General features: G+C 38.9%; 1 protein-coding gene across 20 annotated transcripts in view; it reads right to left on the bottom strand.

Annotated features, from left to right (window-relative positions):
• LOC114677402 (uncharacterized) overlaps window positions 1-22,431 on the bottom strand; it is a 94,734-nt gene that overhangs the window by 33,273 nt on the left and 39,030 nt on the right. The window lies entirely within an intron of this gene.

The following is a 22,431-nucleotide window of genomic DNA, read 5'->3' as shown; positions in this document are numbered from 1 at the left end:
TTCAAATGGCCCTAATCTTTTAACCATCACTGAGACCAGCACAAGCAAAGTACAAGTGCCTGACCAGGTGCTCCTAATGACATGAAAGGCCAGAGCACAACAAGTCAACATGTACCTTACATATGGTCAGACTTTGCATTTGGAAAGAATACTTAGTACCTTTAGTGCCCACTTTTATTGACTCGATTTTTACTTACAAACCTATGCTCATTTTAACAAGTAAAATCATACTAAAATATATAGCAAAAAGATTAATAATCTCTCTCTTCATTGCCTCCACACTCACTCCCAGCCAACACTCCCCAACCCTTCCATTTTCACATCAACACCTTGATTGCCGATTAAGCCGAGAGCTCAAGAGTACCTGTTAGTGTCACGTGGTGCAGGTTGGAATTTAGGGCAGAAGGGAAGCAGTGGCAGGGGCCCTTTCTCCGTGGATGGACAAGCCTGGGCTAAGTACAAATGGACATATGGGACACACTGTGGGGCTATGCTCCAGAAGAGGGACTCTATCTCCCTATGACTCTTCCTTTTTATGGGGCAAGTATTGGGATGCTCTTGCAAATGGCACAAAATAATCCAAACTTGGGTTCCAAGAAGGTGAGCATGGGTGCTAGATGTTTATAGGATTCTAGGACCATGATTTGGATTCTAGCACCTGGTAGCATTGTGAGAAATTGAGATGGAGTGCAGATCCATCCTTCCCCGTGCAGAGGAGAAGTCCCTGGCCCCAGCTAGTTTGTCTCCAACAACACAAAGTGAGACTTGGGGGCCAAAGATCCAAGAATTCTGCCTGTCTCTCCAGAGTAAATATGTTAAAATATTTATTTGTGCTTATCTACATACGTATATCTATAGTCAATGTATTTGTGGATACATATGTGTATATCTGTGTGTGTATATATCCTCCATATACATCTGTATGGTATACCTATGTGACACACACACAACACAAATAAAAGGTTTTTTAATATTATTAAAACAAGAAAATGGGATCATACTAAACCCATTATTATGCAACCTCTTTTTTCATTTAGTGTATCTTGACTTTCCCTGGTTAAAGTTGAAAAAATACAGGCCATGAAGAGAAAATGAGTCATCTGTCACTAGGAGCTAGTTAGTGACTGGGCAGAATTGAAATCTTTATGCCTTCATCCACTACACTGCCTGCCTTTGCCTCTACCCTCACATGCTTGAGGTGAGTTTCGTAGATTCAAACTCCTTTGCTGATGCAAAGCTTTACAATTCCTGCTCCTCTGCAGAAGTGCCTTACTATTCCAGATCCTGCAGGGCCAAAGCATCGGACAAGGAGAGTCTTCCTTTATGCTCCTAACTATCCAAAGGAAGACAAGCCTCAGGAAGCTCCCTGGGCCCGAAAGTGTCAGATGCCCCAGAGGCAGAGTAAATAAGTGATGGAAAGAGGCTGACTCTTTGAAAATTCTGTACTCTCTAATCCTTGTCATGGAGTCTGTATATATCTAATATCTATTTGTTTATCTTAGTGGAAGATAGCATGAACGTCAAAGATCACTACAGAAGATTCATCTGTTCTTTTTTTTTTTTTTTTTTTTTTTTTTGAGACGGAGTCTCGCTCTGTCGCCCAGGCTGGAGTGCAGTGGCCGGATCTCAGCTCACTGCAAGCTCCGCCTCCTGGGTTCCCGCCATTCTCCTGCCTCAGCCTCCTGAGTAGCTGGGACTACAGGCGCCCGCCACCTCGCCCGGCTAATTTTTTGTATTTTTTATTAGAGACGGGGTTTCACCGTGTTAGCCAGGATGGTCTCGATCTCCTGACCTCGTGATCCGCCCGTCTCGGCCTCCCAAAGTGCTGGGATTACAGGCTTGAGCCACCGCGCCCGGCCGATTCATCTGTTCTTGGCACAATGCTATTTCTCAGTTTAGGGGAGTGTTTTCTCCAGGTCTATTTTATTATCCAATATAATTTAGACCAAAATTTCAGGGGGAAATTGTCAGACATTACATTGTAATTTCTAGGATAATTTAAGAATAGAGACTATGTAAACCCATAACAAACTCCTGGTGCATATCAGGATGAACATGTATACAAATTCTTCCAAAGAAACTGTCAAATACATTGCAACTATTGAGAAACAGTGTTCTACCAACAACCAGTCTCCCTGCTTCTTCCCTTACCTCCCCTCAATATGTTCTCAACACAGCAGCTGGAGTGATGTTGTTAAACTAGAACGTCATTCTACTCAACCCCAATCTTCCCAAGTAATTCCCATCTGTACTATAACAATCATAAATCTAAGTACTTTGAAGGAAAATAAAACAGGATCAGAGACTGGAGAGTGATAGGAGGTGCCATTTCAGACAGAGTCATAAGAGAAGGCCTCTCTGAATAGGTGACATTGGAGTCTAAATCCAGTGAGGCACTGAGACTTGCGGCTATGTTAGAAGCTGAGGGAAAGCCAAGATTTGAGTAAGTAGTCAATAAATAACACTACCTCAATGGCCCATTATCATTATAGAAATGTACATCTGTGCATTATATAAATATGAATAGATATGAAGGATACAATACAATACTATGGCTAAGTGTCTAGGAAATGAAAATTACTTAGACACTTAGCCATAGTATTGAATCCATCATATCTATTCACCAAAAATTCCATTAAATGAAAACTGTCTCTATAGCAGATGCTGTTGACCCTCATCTCCCTCAGAGTAAATGCTGAAGTATTTTCAATGGCCTAACAGTCCCACCCACTCTTCCCTGCCTCCAACCTGCTCTCTCCCCTCCCCAGCTTCATCTCTGACCCTGTTTCCCATCACACTCTCCCTCTGTCATCCAACTGAGACATTTTGGCCTCCTTGGTGTTCTTGGAATACTCCAGTCATACTCCAACTTCAGAACTTGTATACTTGCATTTTCATTTGCCTAGTGTGCCCATAACCCACATGGCTTTTGTGACTCACTCTTTTGACTTTTCCTTGTCTTCACTCAAAAGTTGTTTTTACCTAAGTCCTTTTCTGGCTAGCCTTTCAAAATTGCAGCCCTACCCATCACACCCTTCATAAATTCTTTACCCACTTTCCCTGCCTTTTCTTCTTCCTTAGAGGTTAACACCATCAGCATACTATATTCATATCTAATTATTTTGTCTCTCCATGAGGGCAGAGATTTTTGTCTGTTTTGCTCCTGCTGTGTTGCCAGCTCCTAGGACAGTGCCAGGCAACATGATATGTACTCTAGAACCACTTGTTGAATGAATAAGTAAATGTTTGACAACTTTACTCAACAAAATGATCAGTTTTTCAACAGTACTTAGCATTCCAGTAGATCACCAGAGTCACAGAAACTCAAAGCCAATTTTTTTCCAGAAAAAAGTATTCCAAGTGACATGAGAGTTAACCCTAGGCTTAGTCTAGGACAGAGCAAATGCACTGTGCATTTCCTATATCAGAGATAGCCAGGATCCAGGGAGGTTTCAGGGTTCAGACATTAAGCCAGCCAAATATTCTAAGGGGGACCAAGACAAGAACAGACAAAGTCCTTGTACTGAGTGGTGCCCAGGAGAAGGGCTGAGTAAGTTTAACTGGGGAGAAATTTCCCCATGAGACTTCTCAGAGGATGGACATCGTTATTGTGTTGGTCCCCAATAGAACCATCTAAAAACTTCCATCGTCGGGGGTTCATACCTGCTCTTTTCTCTTCTTCCTCATGCTTTACAATTAGCATTCCCTCCACTCTGCCTTCTCAGGAAACTTGCTGCCTTTCTTGTAGAAGGGTGGACAGAACCTGTTCGTATTTACTGGAATGTGAATGGAGTAGACCCTGGTAACCCCACTGCTTCACCACAACCAGATGGGAAATTTGTCTCACCCACCCACTGGGGGAATCTTTTGAGAACCTTCATTCTTCTGTTACCATCCTGTGGCACATCCAACACTCCGTGGTGTTCAATAAATGCTGGCTCATGAGCTAATGATCTGTTATTAATGACTCGGGTCAATATAGAGCTTTTACTCCAGAGTTCTTTGCAAGACTGTGGGCATTGTACCTTGTTGGTAATTAGATTATGCCCTAGGGATCTCTGGATGAAAGGAGGCCTGTCTCAAATGTCATGTTTCAGAATCCTAATTACAAAAATCCATAATTGGCTACCTCCTTAAGAACAAGAATGATGGCTTGTGTGCCCCAAGAAGGATGTGCAAGAGGAACACAAACAAGGAAGTGTTGCTGTAGGGAAATGAGATTTTTAAATGTCCTGGGAAAACTTGGTGCTATAGTGCCCTGGAGTAAACCCTGCAAATATAAAAACCAAACTGGGAAAAGGCTCATCGATGCTTACACAAATGATCTCAGGGAAAGCATTCTAAATCTAATATTGGGTTTCCTGGGATGTCGGGGAAGTTTGAAGATAATCACCTGTGACACTCAGGCTTTCCTTGAGACCCAATCTTAAACAACTGACCTTCGTTCAGAGCTGGATAGATGCCAAAATTGAATGTCCGCTCACTCGGAGCCAAATCCTTTCCTAGCTGCCTCTCAAGTCAGTTGGCAATATTTGCTTTGAGTTCTTTTTCCCACTTACGCAGAATTCATTTTGAAGTCTTTCCCCCTTTGGGCTGGAAGTGTTGAGGAAAGCAATGTGTGGTGTTAGGTCCCACGTGACACCTTTTGGTTCATGTGTCTGCTTTGTTTTCCACTTCCTTTGAAGACCTGTCCACTTTATATAGCGAAGAAGTTTACATCAGGGCGAGCCTCAATTCCACAAGCATGTATTGACTAATCGCCATGGGTTGAGTCCTCTGTTAGATGTTGAGGGTGTTGCGGCTAGGGGAGAAGGTGTAGAGCTTACACAGGGAGTGTGTGGTGGAGGAAAGAATACAGGCTCTGGACTGAGACTCTGGCTTCTAATCCTGGCCTCACTACAGCTCAGCAGTGAGAACTTGGGCAAGTTATATACCCACAGTAAGCCTCCATTTCCCCAACTAGAAAACTGAGGTAATAGTTCCAAATTTGAGATAAATTATACTTATAAACAGATTCAAAATCATATATATTTCTACGATTGCATAAAATATAACAGTAAACTGCCTCAAATGCAACCTATAAGAAGAAAATAAGTTATCTTTTTTTTCAATGTATTGTTAGTCCTTAATCTCTAGAAGCCTGATTGCTGAGACAGGGAAATAAACCTCATATGCATGAAACAAGTAGAGAATAGCAGAGGACAAATGACTGGATTCAATAATAGAAGGAAAGAAGGCACAAGTTTCAAAATACATGTGTAAGGTAATAAGTGCTGTGAGCAATAAGAAATCACATCACAATTTCTGCCTAGAGAGTTTTTTCCCATCATCTATCATCCAAGCTTCAGTGCTTATGTAATTAGAAAATGCAGGGTGTTTTGTTCTCTCTTCCGTGAGCATGTCTAATTTAAATTCCATTGCATTCCAGATCACATGAAATCAACATATAAATGAAAAGCTGTTTGCATTTCTGAGATGAGATGGAACTTTTGACTTTTCTACTTGAAGAAACAGTATCACTGTCACTCTGCTAAAAAACCCAGAAGAAAAGCATTTTTTTTTCTCCTCTCATTGACTATAAAATCAAAAATGCAGGGAAAATCATGCCCCAAGTTTGATTGAGGGATAGTTCTGATTTGTTACTAAAATTGCTATCAGTAGTTAAAATAATGTATATGTATGTATATATGAGCAATATGTATGTATAATAATGTACATGTATCTGTACATAAGTAACATACATACATAACAGTAATATGTATTTGTAATAGTAACATATATAAGTAATAATGTATATATAATAGTAATATGTATATGTATGCCTATGTAATAGTATGATTATGTAGCAGTCATCATCAATGACCAATCTATTTAAACTCCACACTATAACTTTCTGCACATGTGAGATCTCTTAAGGTCAATGACCCTCTAATGTAAAAATAGCATGTGTGGGAAGGGGAACATCACACACCGGGGCCTTTCGTGGGGTGGGGGGAGGAGGGAGGGATGGCATTAGGAGATATACCTAATGTAAATGACGAGTTAATGGTTGCAGCACACCATCATGGCACATGTATACATATGTAACAAACATGCACGTTGTACACACGTACCCTAGAACTTAAAGTATAATAATTTTTTTAAAAATAGCATGTGTGAGGCCCCACCTGTGGTTGTTCAGAGCTCCAGGAAACAGGTGGCATGTGAGTGAAATCAAGATATTTAAGGTACCAGTTGTCCTCCATAAAGTGAACATTTTTAGTTTTCTGACTTGAAGATGTGGATATTTTCAACCTTTTAATTCTAGGCTGCCTTACTCTCGTCTCCTTGGCGCAGCACACGCCCCATGAATAAGCCCTGTTTCGTCCAAGAAAAGCAGCCTTTGACCATCCACGTCCTCATATCTCACCTGGGACAAACCAGCTGGCCTATCTTTGACTGACTTCAACACATCAAAATGTGCACAATGGCCATTTTACTGAAAGTCCTAAAACTTTCATTAAAAAACTGATTCAAACTTAATAACACTACCCTACCTGAGGTAAACTCTTAAAACCAGTTTCTGGTCAATGAGATGCCTGTGTCAAATGATTGTGTAATCACATTCTTTCCATATCCTGCAAACATAGCTTCATAAGTTTAATTAATGATCATTTTGAATTTTTTTTTTTTTTTTGAGATGGAGTCTCGCTCTGTCGCCCAGGCTGGAGTGCAGTGGTGCGATCTCCGCTCACTGCAAGCTCTGCCTCCTGGGTTCACACCATTCTCCTGCCTCAGCCTCCCGAGTAGCTGGGACTACAGGCGCCCGCCACCTCGCCTGGCTAATTTTTGTATTTTTAGTAGAGATGGGGTCATTTTGAATTCTTTTATGCAGACAGGTTTTTTATTTTTTCTAAAGCATTTATGATGCCAGGATTTTTATTTTATTTTATTTTACTTTACTTTTATTTTATTTTATTTTATTTGAGACAGGGTCTTGCTCTATTGTGCAAACAGTGGTGTGATCACAGCTCCCTGGCGCCTCGACCTTCCAGGCTGGAGTGATCCTCCTGCCTCAGCCTCCCAAGTAGCTGGGCCTACAGGCATACGCCACCATGCCTGGCTAATTTTTTGTATTTTTTTGTAGAGACAGGATTTTGTCATGTTGTCTAGGCTGATCTAAAACTCCCGGGCTCAAGCTATCCACCCACCTCGGCCTCCGAAAGTGCTGGGATCACAGTCATGAGCCACCGCGCCTGGCCCAATGCCAGGATTTTAAATAGGAATTTTCCCTTCCAGGCAGCCTTGACTAATCATACATTTTTTTTTTCCTTCTAAGATGAGCTTATGTTGGCTGTGATCTCAATCCCACTGATACAGTGCTCCTTTTTTAAGGACATAGATTAATTGGAGGTGGGGAAAAGTGTTGATATTTTAAGGAAAAACATTTTCTTTTTATGTAATTACTGAGTAATTTGGAAGGCATTGTAGAAATCATCCAGGTCTCTGTAAAATCCAGGGGCTAGATTGAATTTCCTTTGTGTTTCCTCCAGCTTTAGTGTTCTATGAATCTATCATCCACTCAACTGTGAATTCCTGCCAAACAGTCACCAGGTCTTAGGCGTCTTTGTACTTCCAAAGCCCCTTACAAGGCCTGGTACACAGTAGGGCCTCATTACTTGTTTGTTAATGGATGAATAAATCATCCTATATGCTTTGTATGCTTCATTTCAATTCTTTCTGAGTATAGCAAGAATCATAGGTTGCCATTCATGGCTCACGATTCTGTTCTTCAGCATCACAAAATCATACTGGGAAAATTTCCCTGTTTCAGGTTTTATTATGTGGCTATAGGGTACAAACACATACCAGTTATCGTGCTAGTGATGTGTCGAGGTGGATCCATTTATTCACTCATTTAATAAATATTTACAGAACACCTATTGGGTAGTTGTATTGCAATGCTGAACTAGACCAAGTTCCCTATATCAAGGAACTTGTCTAATAAAGAAGACAGACAAGTAAACATAAAACAGTATGAGTGCTATAAAGGATAAGTACAACAAGCTGTGGGAAGAGAAGAGTAGCTGACCTGGTCCGAGGAATTCAGGAAATGTTTCCCAAAGGAAGTAGTAGATTCAAACCTTAAAGCTAAGAGACAGGTGGGTGAAACTGGGCAGAGGGCCAGATGGCATAAAGGGCAGTGAGAATTTCAGGTCTCAGAATGGATGTTTATTTAGAAGGCAATAAAGGACCCGTGGGAGAGGCCAAGCTGGGGATGCAATTTGTGTTTTAGAAAGACCTTTCTAACGGCAGCTAGAAAAGTAGAAAGGGGCAGGACCAGAGGCCAGGAGAAGTCTAAGAAGACTTTCAGAGTGGCACTGGCAGCAGACATAAAGAGAATTAGATGAATTCTGGATATATTAAGGAAGAAAGTGAATGGATATATATGGTGGGGAAATGATGCAGGAAAGAAGACATAAATTCTGATAGCTGCTTTAAGAAATTAAGTGGATGGTTGTGTCATCTAGTAGGATAAGAAACACATTCTAAAGCAGTAGCACTTTGGGAAGGAAGGAAAGCAATGATAAATTCTGCAGAGTTGCTACATGATATCCAAGATGAGCTGCCTAACAATGCTATGGTCTGAATGTTTGTATTCCTCAAAATTCACATGTTGAAGCCTAATTCCCAATATGATGCTATTTGAAGGTGAGGCCTTTCAAAGATAATTAGGTCATGAAGGGAGAGCCCTCATTAATGAGACTGGTGTCCCTATAAGAAGAAACACAGATGCCAGCCATGACGGCTCACATTGTAATCCCAGCACTTTGGGAGGCTAAGATGTGATGATCATTTAATGCCGGGAGTTTGTGATCAGCCTGGCAATATAGGGAGACCTCATCTCTACAAATAACAATTTCAAAAAATTAGCCAGGTATGGTGGCGCATGGTCATGTCCCAGCTACTTAGGAAGCTGAAGCAGGAGGATCATCTGAGCCTGACAGTTCAAGGCTGCAGTGAGCCATGATTACACCACTGCACTCCAACCTGGGCAACAGAGCAAGACCCTGTCTCAGAAAAAAAAAAAAGAAAAGAAAAAGAGAGAGAGAGAGACAAGACAGATGATCTCTGTCCCCACCATGTGATGATACAACAGGAAGGTGATCATCTGCAAGCCAGGAGACAGGTCCTAACAGCACCGAATAGACTGTCACAGTGATCTTGGACTTCCCAGTACCCAGAACTGTGAGAAACAAATTTAAATTGTTTAAGCCATCTACTCTATGACATTTTTGTTATAGTAACCCAAACTAAGACAAAGAGTTATTTGATTATGTAAATCTGCATCTCATGAAAGAGTTTTGCATTGAAATTATATAATTGACAGTCATCAATATATAGATAGATACTGAAACTATTAAAATGAATGTCCTGAGGGAAAGAAAGTGGCAGGAAAATATTAAGAAATGCCAATCTTTAAGAGACATTCAAATACTTTGCTTACTAATTAATATCACCTGCTCAGTCTCCATTCCTAAGGATCATATACACTCTAGGTCATAGGGATTGACTATGGCTCGAATGTGACCCCCAAAGTTCACCTGCTGGTAACTTGATCCCTAGTGTGGAGATGTTGAGAGGGGAGATCTTTAAGAGGTGATTAGGTCATGAGGCTCCACCCTCATGAATTTTTTAATGCCATTCTCATGAGAGTGGGTTTGGTATCACAGTAGTGGATTCCTTATGAAATGATGAGTTTGACCCCTTTCCCTATCTCTTGCCATCTCTTTGCCCTCTGCCATGGAATGACATAGCAAGAAGACGCTTGCCAAATTCTGGCCCCTCAGTTTTGGACTTCATAGCCTCCAGAACTGTGAGCCACTGAATTTTTGTTCATTATAAATTGCCCAGTCTGTGGTATTCGGTTACAGCAGGAAAAAACAGACAAGGATAGAATCTAATAAGGCACTTTCTATGGTGATCCTACCTAGAAGCTCTGTGGAGAAACAGATCCAGCCCTAAGTCACTTAAGAATGTCTTACATACATTCTCAATTACTCAGTTGAAATGATTTACAAATTTTGCTTTGTCATATGGGTGTAGAGAAGAGGAAGAGAGTTAATTATTAAACATGTGGGTGCCTAAGACATGTTCCTAAGCTTCCTCAAGAATATCTTTATAGATTACATTGAGCATAACAGACAGGAGGTCCATGAAAACACGTCTGGAATACAGATGCCTTGTATTTGTTACTAAGCTGTTATTAAGGGAACCCAGCGCAATGCTTTGCTTTCACCATGTCGTCAAATCATACACACACAGAACTTCATCAAGAGGGAGGAGCAGGTGTAGCAGATGGCAGCCATGATGGTATCAGCAAGAGCGATAGCTGCCAAGAAAAAATTTTTAAAAAGCACTTAAATTCCTGATAACAAACTGAAATCAAGAGCTTTTGGCGTAATACTTGAGTCATATTTGTATGATGTCTCAGCCGGTCATAAATGCTGCTTTCAGAAGTATTTCTGTAAATAGGGTTAGTCAAATATATAACTAAGCAAATAAAAGCTCTTTTTATAATTTTATAAAACCCTGGAGACATTGTAGTTATTTTTTATGTTGTTTTGTTTTGTTTCACATAATCTGGAGTGTCCCAGAGCTATTTAAGATCTCATCTGTTGAAACCCTCCAAGTTTGTCGTCAACCTTAGAACAAATATTTTGATTTACTGAGGAACTTAAATCAGATAAGAGATTCTGGGGGATGTAGAATCATCCAAAAATTGTTATCTTAAGAGATTTAGTGATTTCCTTAGTCATGCATCTTCCACAAGCTGCATGTTTTAAAAAGCTAACTTTCTACTAGCACTGTAGTTCTGAGGGTATAACAAATCCCTAAGATTTGACATCTTGGTAAAAATAGACATGTGGATTAATGGCAGATAACAGAGTCCCCAAAATAGAATAACACATCCTGCTTTAAAATTTCTCAAAGTTTTGAACTCTTTGAATTTTAGCAGGAATCCAGATATTATACATTGGCCCAAGGTAATTTTGTAAACAATTTTTAACATAAACAAAAATGTAGCTCACAGCAGCCTTGAACTGCTGGGCTCAAGTGATCCTCCCACTCCTGCCTCCGGAGTAGCTGGAGATACAGGCAAGCATGGCCACACTCAGCTAATTTTTTTTTTTTTTTTTTTTGGTAGAGACAAGGTATTGTTGTGTTGCCCGGTCTAGTTGCAAACTTCAAACTGGCCTCAAGCAATCCTTTCACCTTGGCCTCCCAAAGTTCTAGGATTGCAGGTATAATTTCCCACATCCAGCTCCACTTTTTAAATAGCAGCTTTGTTGATAATGAATTCATATAGTATACAACTTACTCAATTTAATGTTTTTTAATATAGAGTTGTGCAACCCTCACCACAACAAATTTAGGAACTTAGAAATTTAGGAATTTCTAAAATATTTTAAATTTTAGAGATTACTTTTTTCTTTTTCTTTTTGAATTTGTAAAACATTTACATGATTCCAAATTCACTACCATATGACACGCAAACATTCATCAACTGATGAATGGATAAACATAATGCGGTATAGTCTTACAGTGCAATACTATTTGGCAAGGTAAAATAATTTAAATTATATAGAGTGTGTTCTCCACAATAGAATCAAACTAGAAATCAATAACAGAATAATAGCAGAAAGATCTCCAAACATCTAAATGCTATACAACACACTTCTAAATAATACTTGCATGAAAGAGGAATTCTCAAGAGAATTTTTTTTAATTCAACCGAATAAAAATGAAAATACAATATATCAAAATGTGTAAGATACAATTAAAGCAATGCTGAGAGGGAAATTTATAGACTAAATCCATACATCAGCAAAGAGGAAAATCTCAAAATATACATTAGGAAACAGAAAAATCTCTAAGCTACCTCCTCAAGACCTAGAAAAATAAGGCAGACAACTCTGGGAATGAGAACCTGCAAAATGAGGAATGGTTAGAGAAAGACACATTCCTTACCAGATTGATTTTAAGTGAGGCAGAAAAAAAGAAATCCACAGATTTACTTGTGCAGCTAATTATAATTCAACATTATTTAAGCCCTTAATGGCCCAAAATTAATATATTAAAAAATTTTCCCCAAAATTCAAAAGACCTAGGGAAAAATAAAAAACAAAATAAACCCAAAGCAACGACTGGGCGCGGTGGCTCACACCTGTAATCCCAGAATTTTGGGAGGCCAAGGCAGGCGGATCCCTTGAAGTCAGGAGTTTGAGACCAGCCTGGCCAACAGGGTGAAACTCCGTCTCTACTAAAAATACAAAAGCTAGTTGGGCTAGTCGAGGTGTTGTGGCATGCACCTGTAATCCCAGCTACTCGGGAGGCTGAGGCAAGAGAATCACTTGAACCCATGAGGCAGAGGTTACAGTGAGCTGAGATCATGCCACTGCACTCCAGCCTGGGCGACAGATCAAGACTTCGTCTCAAAAAAATAAAAATTAAAATAAATAAATAAATAAACCCAAAGCAAGCAGAAAGGAGATAATAAAGATAAGAACAGAAATCTGTGAAATTAAAAACAAAACAAAAAAATACAGAAAATCAATGAAACAAAGAGCTGGTTCTTTGAGGAGATCAATAAAATTGACAATCCTCTAGCGAGACCAGCAAAGAAACAGAGAGAAAGGATACAAATTACCAACATCAGGAATGAAACAAGGATGTGAATACAGACCCTTCAGACATCAAAAGAATAACCAGGAAATACTACAGACAACTCTACCCATATAAATTTGACAATTTAGATGAAATGGACCATTGAATAACACAAACTACCCTAACTACCCCAATACAAAATAGAGAACTTAAACAGCCCTGTAACTATTAAGAAAATTAAATTTTAATTATCTCCCCCCAAAAACTCCACATTCACTGAAAAATTCTACCAAACATTTAAAGATTTGACATGAATTCTATACAATCTCATTTAAAACTAAAAGAGGAAACACTTCCCAATTTATTTCATAAAACTAGTATTACCTGATAGCAAAAGAAGACAAAAACAGTATTAAACAGAACACTACAAATCAATTACCTTATTAATACAGACACAAAACTCTTTATGAAAACATTAGCAACTAGAACATAGCAATGCGTAAAAAGAATTATACATCATGACCAATTGGAGTTTACTCAAGGGGTGTAAGGCTGGTTCCACGTTGGAAAATCCATTAATATAATATCATATTAACAGGTTAAGCAAGAAAAATAGCATGATCATATCAATTGATTCAGAAAACACACTTCACAATCATTTAACACCCTCAGAAAAATAAGAGTAGAGGGAAACCTTTTCAACTTGATAAAGAGCATCTACAAAAACTACACTTGGTCGGGCACAGTGGCTCATGCTTCTAATCCCAGTACTTTGGGAAGCCAAGGCAGGAGGATCACTCTCTGAGGCCAGGAGTTCAAGACCAGCCTGGCCAACATGGTAAAACCCCATCTCTACTAAAAACACAACAAAAATTAGCCAGATGTGGTGGCAGGCACCTGTACTCCCAGTTACTCTGGAGGCTGAGGCAGGAGAATTGCTTGAATCCAGGAAGTGGGGACCGCAGTGAGCCAAGATCTTGCCACTGCACTCCAACCTGGGCAACAAGAGTGAAACTCTGTGTCAAAAAAAAAAAGAAAAAGAAAAAGAAAAAGAAAAAAAAACTACACTTAACATTATACTTAATGTGAATGACTGAATGCTTTCTGCCTGTGACAGGGAACAAGGCAAGAATTTTGTCTGTTCTCACCTCACTTATTTGATATAGCTCTAGCCAAAGGTAATAAAAGGTATACAGATTAGAAAGGAAGATATAAAACAGCTCGTATTTGCAGATGACATGATGGTCTATGTAGAAAAATCCCAAGGAATCTATACACACAAAAAGTCCTCCTTAAATTAATATGTGAGTTCAGCAGCATCATAGGATACAAAATAAAGATACAAAAATCAATTATACACGTGGATACCGTTTTTAAAATACAGTACCGTTGACAATTGCTCTTCCAAAATAAAATGCTTAGGTATAAATCTAACAGACAAGATAAGACTTGTATGCTGAAAACTACAAAATGCTAATGAAAGAAATCAAAGATTATCTAAATAAATGGAGAGACATATCATGTTCATGTATTGAAAGCCTCAACATAGTAGAGACGTCGCTTCTCCCCACTTGATAAAAAGGTAGAAAATTGATATACAAATAGCAAATCCTATCAATAACCTAACCAGATTTTTTTAATATAGAGAAAACTGTTTTAAAATGTATGGAAAGGCAAAGAAATTAGACTAGAACAATTTTGAAAAAGGAGAATAAAGTGGGAAATAATCAGTCTACCCAGTTTCAAGACATTATATAAAAACAGTAATCAAACCTGTGTAGTAATGGCAGAGATAGAGACACATGTATCAATGGACCAGAAAAAGGCACTCATAAAAAGACCTAAATAAATATGCCTGGTTGATTTCTGACAAAAGTAAAAACGCAATTCAATAGAGGAAAGATAGGCTTTTAAAAATAACTTTTGATTTCAGAATAATTTTTGAGTTATAGAAAACTTGTGAAGATAGGACAGAGAGTTTCTATATATCTCATTTACTAATTTCCTCTGTTATTGACACCTTACATTAGTATGGTACATTTCTTACAATTAATAAGCCAATACTAAAACATTATTATTAGCCAGGCACAGTGACTTATGCCTGTAATCCCTGCACTTTGAGAGACGAAGGTGGGAGAACTGATTGAGGCCAGGAGTTCAAGACCAGCCTGGGCAATATGGCAAGGTTCTGTCTCTGCGAAAGCCATTATTTTATAAAAGTTTGCCAGGTGTGGTAACACACACTTGCAGTCCCAGATGCTCAGGAGGCTGAGGTGGGAGGATCACTTGAGCCCAGGAGTTTGAGGCATGGGGTGGGAATGGGAAGTGACTGTAAGTGAGGGCAAAGTTTCTTTTTGGGCTGATGAAAATGTTCTAAAATTAGATTGTAGTGATGGTCATATAACTTTATAAGTCTACTAAAAAGTCACTGAATTGGCCACGCATGGTGGCTCACACCTGTAATCCCAATGCTTTAAAAAGCCAAGGCAAGAGGATTGCTTGAGGCTAAGAGTTCAAGACCAGCCTGGGCAACATAATGAGCCCTCATCTCTACAAAAAAAAAAAAAATCAAAATTAGCCTGGCGTGGTGGTGCACGCTTGTAGTACCAGCTGCTCTGGAGGCTGTGGCAGGAGGATCACTTGAGCCCAGAAGCTCGAGGCTGCAGTGAGCTATGATCACATCACCGCACTCCATTGGGCAACATCCTGTCTCTAAAAAGTAAATAAATAAAAATAAAAAGCACTGAATTGTAAACTTTAAATGGGTGAATTATTCACCAAATAGCTACTTTTATAAACAAACTATAAACAGAGAAGTCTCCCTTCTATTCCTGTCCTAGACCCCGTTCTCTCCCATCCCCACAGAAAATCATTTTTATTAGTTTTTGACTTGCCCTACCAATTTTACTTTGGCAAATGTAAGCAAGTACACGTATATTAAGTGATTTTATAATTTTGCCTAAAATACTGGCAATCGACTAAAAGCAGGTCTATCTAATTGAGAGGTAAGAAGGAACTCCCTTTAAACTTTTTAAAGATTCTAAAAGGACACTTCTTGGGCTCCACAAAAGTTTTAAAGTTTTTAACATTAGTTTCAGTGTGTCCGATTACTTCTGAAAACATATGGCTTTTGGCCAGGTGTGGTGGCTCATGCCTGTAATACCAGCACTTTGGGAGGCCAAGGCAGGCGGATCACCTGAGGTCGGGAGTTCAAGACCAGCCTGGCCAACATGGTGAAACTGTGTCTCTACTAAAAATACAAAAATTAGCCGGGCATGGTGGTGCATGCCTCTAATCTCAGCTACTCAGGAGGCTGAGGCAGGAGAATTGCCTGAACCCAGAAGGTGGAGGTTGCTGTGAGCTGAGATCATGCCACTGCACTCCAGCCTGGGTGACAAAGACACACAAAAAAAATAAAAATAAAAATACAGCTTTTATTAATTTGAGTGAAGGGGTTCACAAATTAAGAACAAGAAGAAGGAGAGAGAATAGAGATGACAAAATTGCCTTGTGGGAGACCCAGACAGATACAATTAGCAACAGTTGGGAGGGAAGGTTGTAAATGAAAGGGGCTTGAAAGAGAGGCTGTATGTGTGTGTGTGTGTGTGTGTGTGTGTGTGTGTGTGTGTGTGTGTATCTGTGTGTGTGTTGTGTCTATCCATCTGTGTAAGAATGACATTATCTTTAGAAGCTTTTGCTCAGCTGTTCATGATGAGCATCAGAAAGTCTGGTGTATACCAAGTTCTTCACGCTAATGAGAGAGGAAGAAAGAAAGAAGGAAAAGGAAGGAAGAAGTCATGCATTTGCCAGTTTCCCATATTGGCCACTAGATGGCAACACCAACCCAAGACAGTCCTGAGCTGAGAGAAAAGGGTTGTATAGAAATAAGTACACAATTAGTTTGAATAGCTTATTCCTATATACCACAGTTTTCAGTCAAGTATTCTTACCTCAGGAAGGGCATGTATACGTTTACACATGTTTAAATGTACATGTGCATCTAAGAATACAAGCCAGGCAGGCAGACAGAATGAAAAATCTCCACAGTGGTTGCTGACATTTTTTGCACTCACTAAATCTTACATATAAGGAATTTCTTGACATAAAAATGGGTTAGGTCTCAAAAGTGAGAAATGGTATGGCCTTTACCATTTACCATCTTCAGACCATAAAACCTCTTTAAACTGCAACTTTACTGTCAGCAACTTAGAACCTAAACACAACGTTTCAAAACGTTTCCATGGAGAAGGTTTTGATTTCAACTTAGTATGCCAAGAGACCATCTTCTTGTCTTCCCACTCTTTAGGTGGTGGAAATTTCTTCAGCTGTAAGCCAGACTGGCAACTTGTAGCCCAATGGGTGTCAAGGATAAAAGGTGTGGTAAACTCCTTATTCCCTTGTTATTGAGGTGGGACCATCGGCTTCCATTTTCAGGGGTGTTTCCATAAAGATTTTCATCTTCTCCTGCGCCCCAGGCATCAGAAGAATTTATGTGACCCCAAGACCACCTTGAAACCATATAACCAGTTTATGGTTTCCTAAAAGCTTTTTGTTTGGTTAAGTTTGCTTTTACTGTTAATCACAACAAGAATCAGGAAGTGGGTAAAAATACCAAAGAGAAAGTTGAAAAGTTTCAAACAACTCCACAATAAATAGTGGCACAATGAGAGTTGTCCCTGAAATTCACTGGAATGTAAATAAAAGCCTTAATCATTCTCACTGCTCGACAACCACAGTTTCACTTTGTTCTTCCTGGCTCTGCCAACCCTCAGAAACTCTCAGTCAGGAGGATTGTTCTCTCGGCTTTCCTCCAAAAGATTTCTCAATGCCATTGCCTCCCATTTTTTCTTACCTCCTTTTATTTAATATTTACGGGAAAAGCTGTTGATACATGTGGAATGTTTGAGGATACAAAATGAATTAAATGAGATTTAATGACATTCAGAAGAAAACCCAGATTTTCCACCCAAGTTTTTCTTCCTCAAAAAGAAAGGCCATTGTGTGCTCTTTCTTACTAGAGCAGGGGATGAAGATTCCATCGCAAAGTGAAGACTTGGTCCAAAGCTGACCATGCTACAGGCTAGAGATGCGGGCAGTCACAGGAAGGGGATGGCGTGATGTCTAATATATACTGCACATTCCATATGTCCTATAGTATGCCATTCAAGATCTGCATAGTCAAGAAACATTTTCCAATTTAAATTAATTAATGCTGATCTAGTTTGAATTAGTAGAGAGAAAAAAAAGTCTAAATTAAATATATCATCAAAGCCTGGGCAACACAACAAGATCTCGTCTCCACAAAAAATAAAGAAATAAAATAAAATAAAAAATTAACCAGGCATGGTGGCACATGTCTGTTGTCCCAGCTACTTGGAAGGCTGAGGCAGGAGGATTGCTTGAACCCAGGAAGTCAAGGCTGCAGTAAGCTGTGATCATGTCACTGCATACCAGCAGAGGTGACAGAGAAAGATCCTGTCTGTAAAAAATAAATAAATACAGGTAGATGCTGCCAATGTCTCAGCCTTTATGATGTTCACCTGCCAGCATCAGGGTCCCTTTGACCAAAGACTTTCTCTGACCACTGGAGTGTGCTTTGCTGCATCAGGCTTAGGGAAATGAACAGATATCTGGGAAGCATTCCATAAAAAATGACTGATGGGAACTCGTAAGGCAAGACTTCAGCTCATTCACCCGCTGGGGAAACAGCTCTGAGATTTGTGTTATTCTGGATCTCCAGAGCTGCCGGCTGGATTAAGTTCCAATTGTCCATTACAGTAACTGGCTTGGTAACACAGACCATTTATTAGTCTTCGATTCCTTGCCTCTCTTGCCCACTCACCAGCAATATTTCTTGAGATACTGTAATCACCCAACAGGTTCTTCCCGCCAGCTGCACAGACAAAATCAATTCACTGGGACCATGGTATTGCAGTAAAGAAAGAGTTTAATTAACAAAACGCTGGCCAGGCAGAAGAACTGGAGCTATCACTCAAATCAATCTCCCTTAGAACTCAGACCCTAGGGTTTTTATGGATAATTTGGTGGGCAGGGGGCTAGGGAATTGATACTGCTGATTGGTTGGAAATGAAATCATAGGGGTATGGGAGATGGTCCTCATACCTTAAGTCGTCCTCAGAGAGGTGGGGGTCACAGGACCAATTAAGTCATGAGTCACAGGTCTAGGTAGGGTCAGTCAGTTGCCAGAGTGCAAAAACATGAAAAATCTCTCAAAAGACCACTCTTAGGTTCTACAATAGTCATGTTATCTTTGGGAGCAATTGGGAAAGTCACAAATCTTGTGACCTTTTGCTACATGACTCCTGAGCAGTAAATGATTATGGAAGCTATGCCCACATATTAGCAGAGTTCAGGGCCTTCTATAATCTTAGTCTCGTGGCCTTTTGTTAGTTTTCCACCCCTGAGCAAGGAGTGGTTAGTTCTAGGGAAGGGCTACTATCATCTTCGCTTTCAAGTTAAACTATGGACTAAATTCCTCCCATGGTTAGCTTGGCCTATGCCCAGAATGAGCAAAGACAGCCAGCCTGTGAAGTCAGAAGCAAGATGGAGTCAGCCATGTTAGATTTCTCTCACTGTCATAATCTTTGAAAGGCCGATTTCAATACCAAATAAACTAATTACTCTCAAATTCTTGTCTCACAGTGTCTGCTTTTAGTAAAATCCAAATTAATAATATATGAAATGCATTTTTATTGCAGTAAAATATTCATAAAATTTACCATTTCGACCATGTTTAAGTGTTTGGTGGCATTAAGTACATTCACACTGTTGTGCAACCATCACCACTATGCATCCCCAGAAGTCGTTCATGACCCTAAAGTGAAACTCTACACCCATTAAGCAGAAACCCCCCATTCTCCCTGTCTCAGCCCCTGATGACCACCATTCTACTTTCCTTCCCTACAAATTTGACTATTCTAAGTACCTCATGTAAATGGAATCATACGTTTCCTCTTGTATCTGGCTTATTTCACATAGCATAATATCTTCACGGTTCACCCATGTTGTAACATCTATTAGAATTTTATCCCTTTTTAAAGCTGAATACTATTTCATTGTATGTATAGACTACATTTTATTTACCCATTTATTCATTGATGGACATTTGGGTTGTTTCCACCTTTTGGCTATTATAAATCATGCTACTATGAACATTGGTGTACAAGTGTCTGTTCAAGTCTCTCTTTGCTATCAACTTTTTGGGGATATATACCCAGAAATGGAATTGCTGGATCATATGGTAATTCTATGTTTACTTTTTTTTTTTTAAGGAACCACACAATGTTTTCCGCAGTGACCTCATCATTTTACATTTTCATAAGCAATACACAAGAATTCCCTCTCTCCCTGCCAAGACTTGCTACTTTGGGGGGTTTGTTGTTGTTGTTGTTGTTATTTGCTTGTTTGTTTTATTACAGTCATCTTAATGGGCATAAAGTGGTAGCTCATAGTGGTTTCAATTTGCATTTCCTGAGTTATTAATGATGAGCAAACAAATGATGATTTAATTTGTTTATTGGCTAATTTGTATGTCTTCTTTGTAGAAATGTCAATTCAAGTCTTTTGCCCATTTTTATTTTATTTTATTTATTTAGTTATTTAGTTTTTCAAGACAGAGTCTTGCCATCTTGCCCAGGCTGGTCTCGAACTCCTGGGTTCAAGTGATCCTCCTGCCTTGGCCTCCCAACATGCTGGGATTACAGATGTGAGCCACTGCACCCAGTCTTTTGCCCATTTTAAAATTGGATTATTTGGGTTTTTGTTATTGTTATATCATGGGAGGTCTTTATATATTCTGCATACTAACCCCCTATCAGATATAGTTTACAAATACTCTCTCCTATTCTGTGGGTTACCTTTTCACTGTCTTCATAATGTCCTTTTGATCCACAATAGCTTTTAATTTTGATGAAGTCTAATTTATCTATTTGCTTTTGTTGCCTGTGCTTTTGATGTCATTCAAGAAATTATTATTAAATCAAATGTTCTGAGGCTTTTCCTCTGTTTTTTGTTTTTATGTTTTGTTTTAATTGAAATGGAGTCTCTCTATGTTGCCCAGGCTCAAACTCCTAGGTACCAGTGATTCTTCTGCCTCAGCCTCTCAAATAGCTGGGATTACATGTACACACCACTGTGACCAGCTTCCTCTGGTTTCAGGTTAAGAATTTCATAGTTTTAGGTCTTAATTTAGGTATTTGATCAATTTTGAGTTAATTTTTGCATATGGCATAAAGTAAAGGTCCAACTTCATTCTCTTTCATGTAGTAAATAAATGAATTTTAAAACTAAATAAAGCCTCAATTATATTATGCATAGTTTTGCCAAGGACGAAGGGGAATAATTTATCTTTAATAGTGACCTTAAATTTGTATTCACATTGTACATTTCTAGTCAATTACCCATGCCATGATAAAAACACTAATACAACGGTAAGTAGAGAGTGATAATTCGGAAATCTGTGGTGACTAAACAATGAGGTCTGACTACTGCACAAATGAGTGGTTTTAACTCCAGCATCACCTTCCTGACTTTTGAGGGGCAAATTGATTATAATATTTAAGAGATAAGGATATCCTTCATAAAGGATATGAGAAAGCCATAAATTAGATTATGTTCATTCTCAGATAAAAGCTAACTTACAAGTAGTTTGAGATCAATTAAAAAACATAGGTATCCATAGACATGCCATTTCATCCTATTACATACCTAATTTGGTCCCCAATACAACTATTTCTAGCTACCCACAAAATCATTTTTAAATACCGAAATGTCTCTTCATTTGGTTATTATGCCAGAAAGCAAAATATGATTCAGAAATGTAAGTTTTTTCCTTCTATGTTAGAAGGAAAAAAAAAACACATAGGCTAAAATCTGTACCTAAGGTCTAATTAGCAATAAACCTCAAACCATTTGTAACCTCAGGTCATTCCTGGGTTTTGTAAGAAACCTACAAAAACACATTTAAAGTTTTAGAACTTTGGAGAAAAAAGCTTTAGAAAATGAGTTTGACTTTTAAAATTCTAAAGAAGAAGAAAATAAAAAGAACTTAGAAATCTCTACCTTTCCGCTTCAAGTACTGGAAGGGGGTTTTTAACCCTAAAGATGTCTTATGAAAAATTACTATTACAATCAGTCACTAGGAGGAGGATAACCGTTATTTTAAATAAGAAGGCCAGGCATGAACATTTCAGAATTCCACATTTCGAGTTTAACCAAAGACAGTTTTCTCCACATTGGCTTTTCTTTTCACTCTGTTTAAAAACAATGAAGTTTCCTGCAAAGGAAATAAATAAAGGGACAGCTACATAGAGCAATTCATTTTTCAAATGCTTTTCCTACATCGTATATAATTATGCCTTACATCCAATTAAAGAAGAGGAATTTCCCCTAATCATCAGGCTCCTTGGCTTTGGCTATGACTGCTTCTTGTCCAGAAACACCTTGGGTATGAATAAACCTGGCAAACCCTCCTTTCTCATGGATAATCATTAACCAGCAAATCAAATCTCATTTACAATTAGATCCTGTTGACTCTCCCTTCCCAGAACTACAGCAAGAGTAAAAAGAGGAAGGAGGCAATTAAATACAAATTAATTTCTTTTTGATTCTCAAGAACTGGATAATTCTGGCTTTCTTTCCTCATTTTTCCCCAAAAATACCTGAAATGATGGTTCAGTTAGCTTTTAAGCAATATAGTAATAAGTTATTTTTAAGCAATATAGCAATAAGTTTTCCTTAGAGATTCTATCCCCCAAAATGAAT

The sequence above is a fragment of the Macaca mulatta genome, chromosome 4, assembly GCF_049350105.2.
Source record: "Macaca mulatta isolate MMU2019108-1 chromosome 4, T2T-MMU8v2.0, whole genome shotgun sequence".
Taxonomy (NCBI): domain Eukaryota; kingdom Metazoa; phylum Chordata; class Mammalia; order Primates; family Cercopithecidae; genus Macaca; species Macaca mulatta.
The sequence above is the reverse complement of the archived record's forward strand: the minus strand, read 5'-3'. Positions and strand labels throughout refer to the sequence as shown.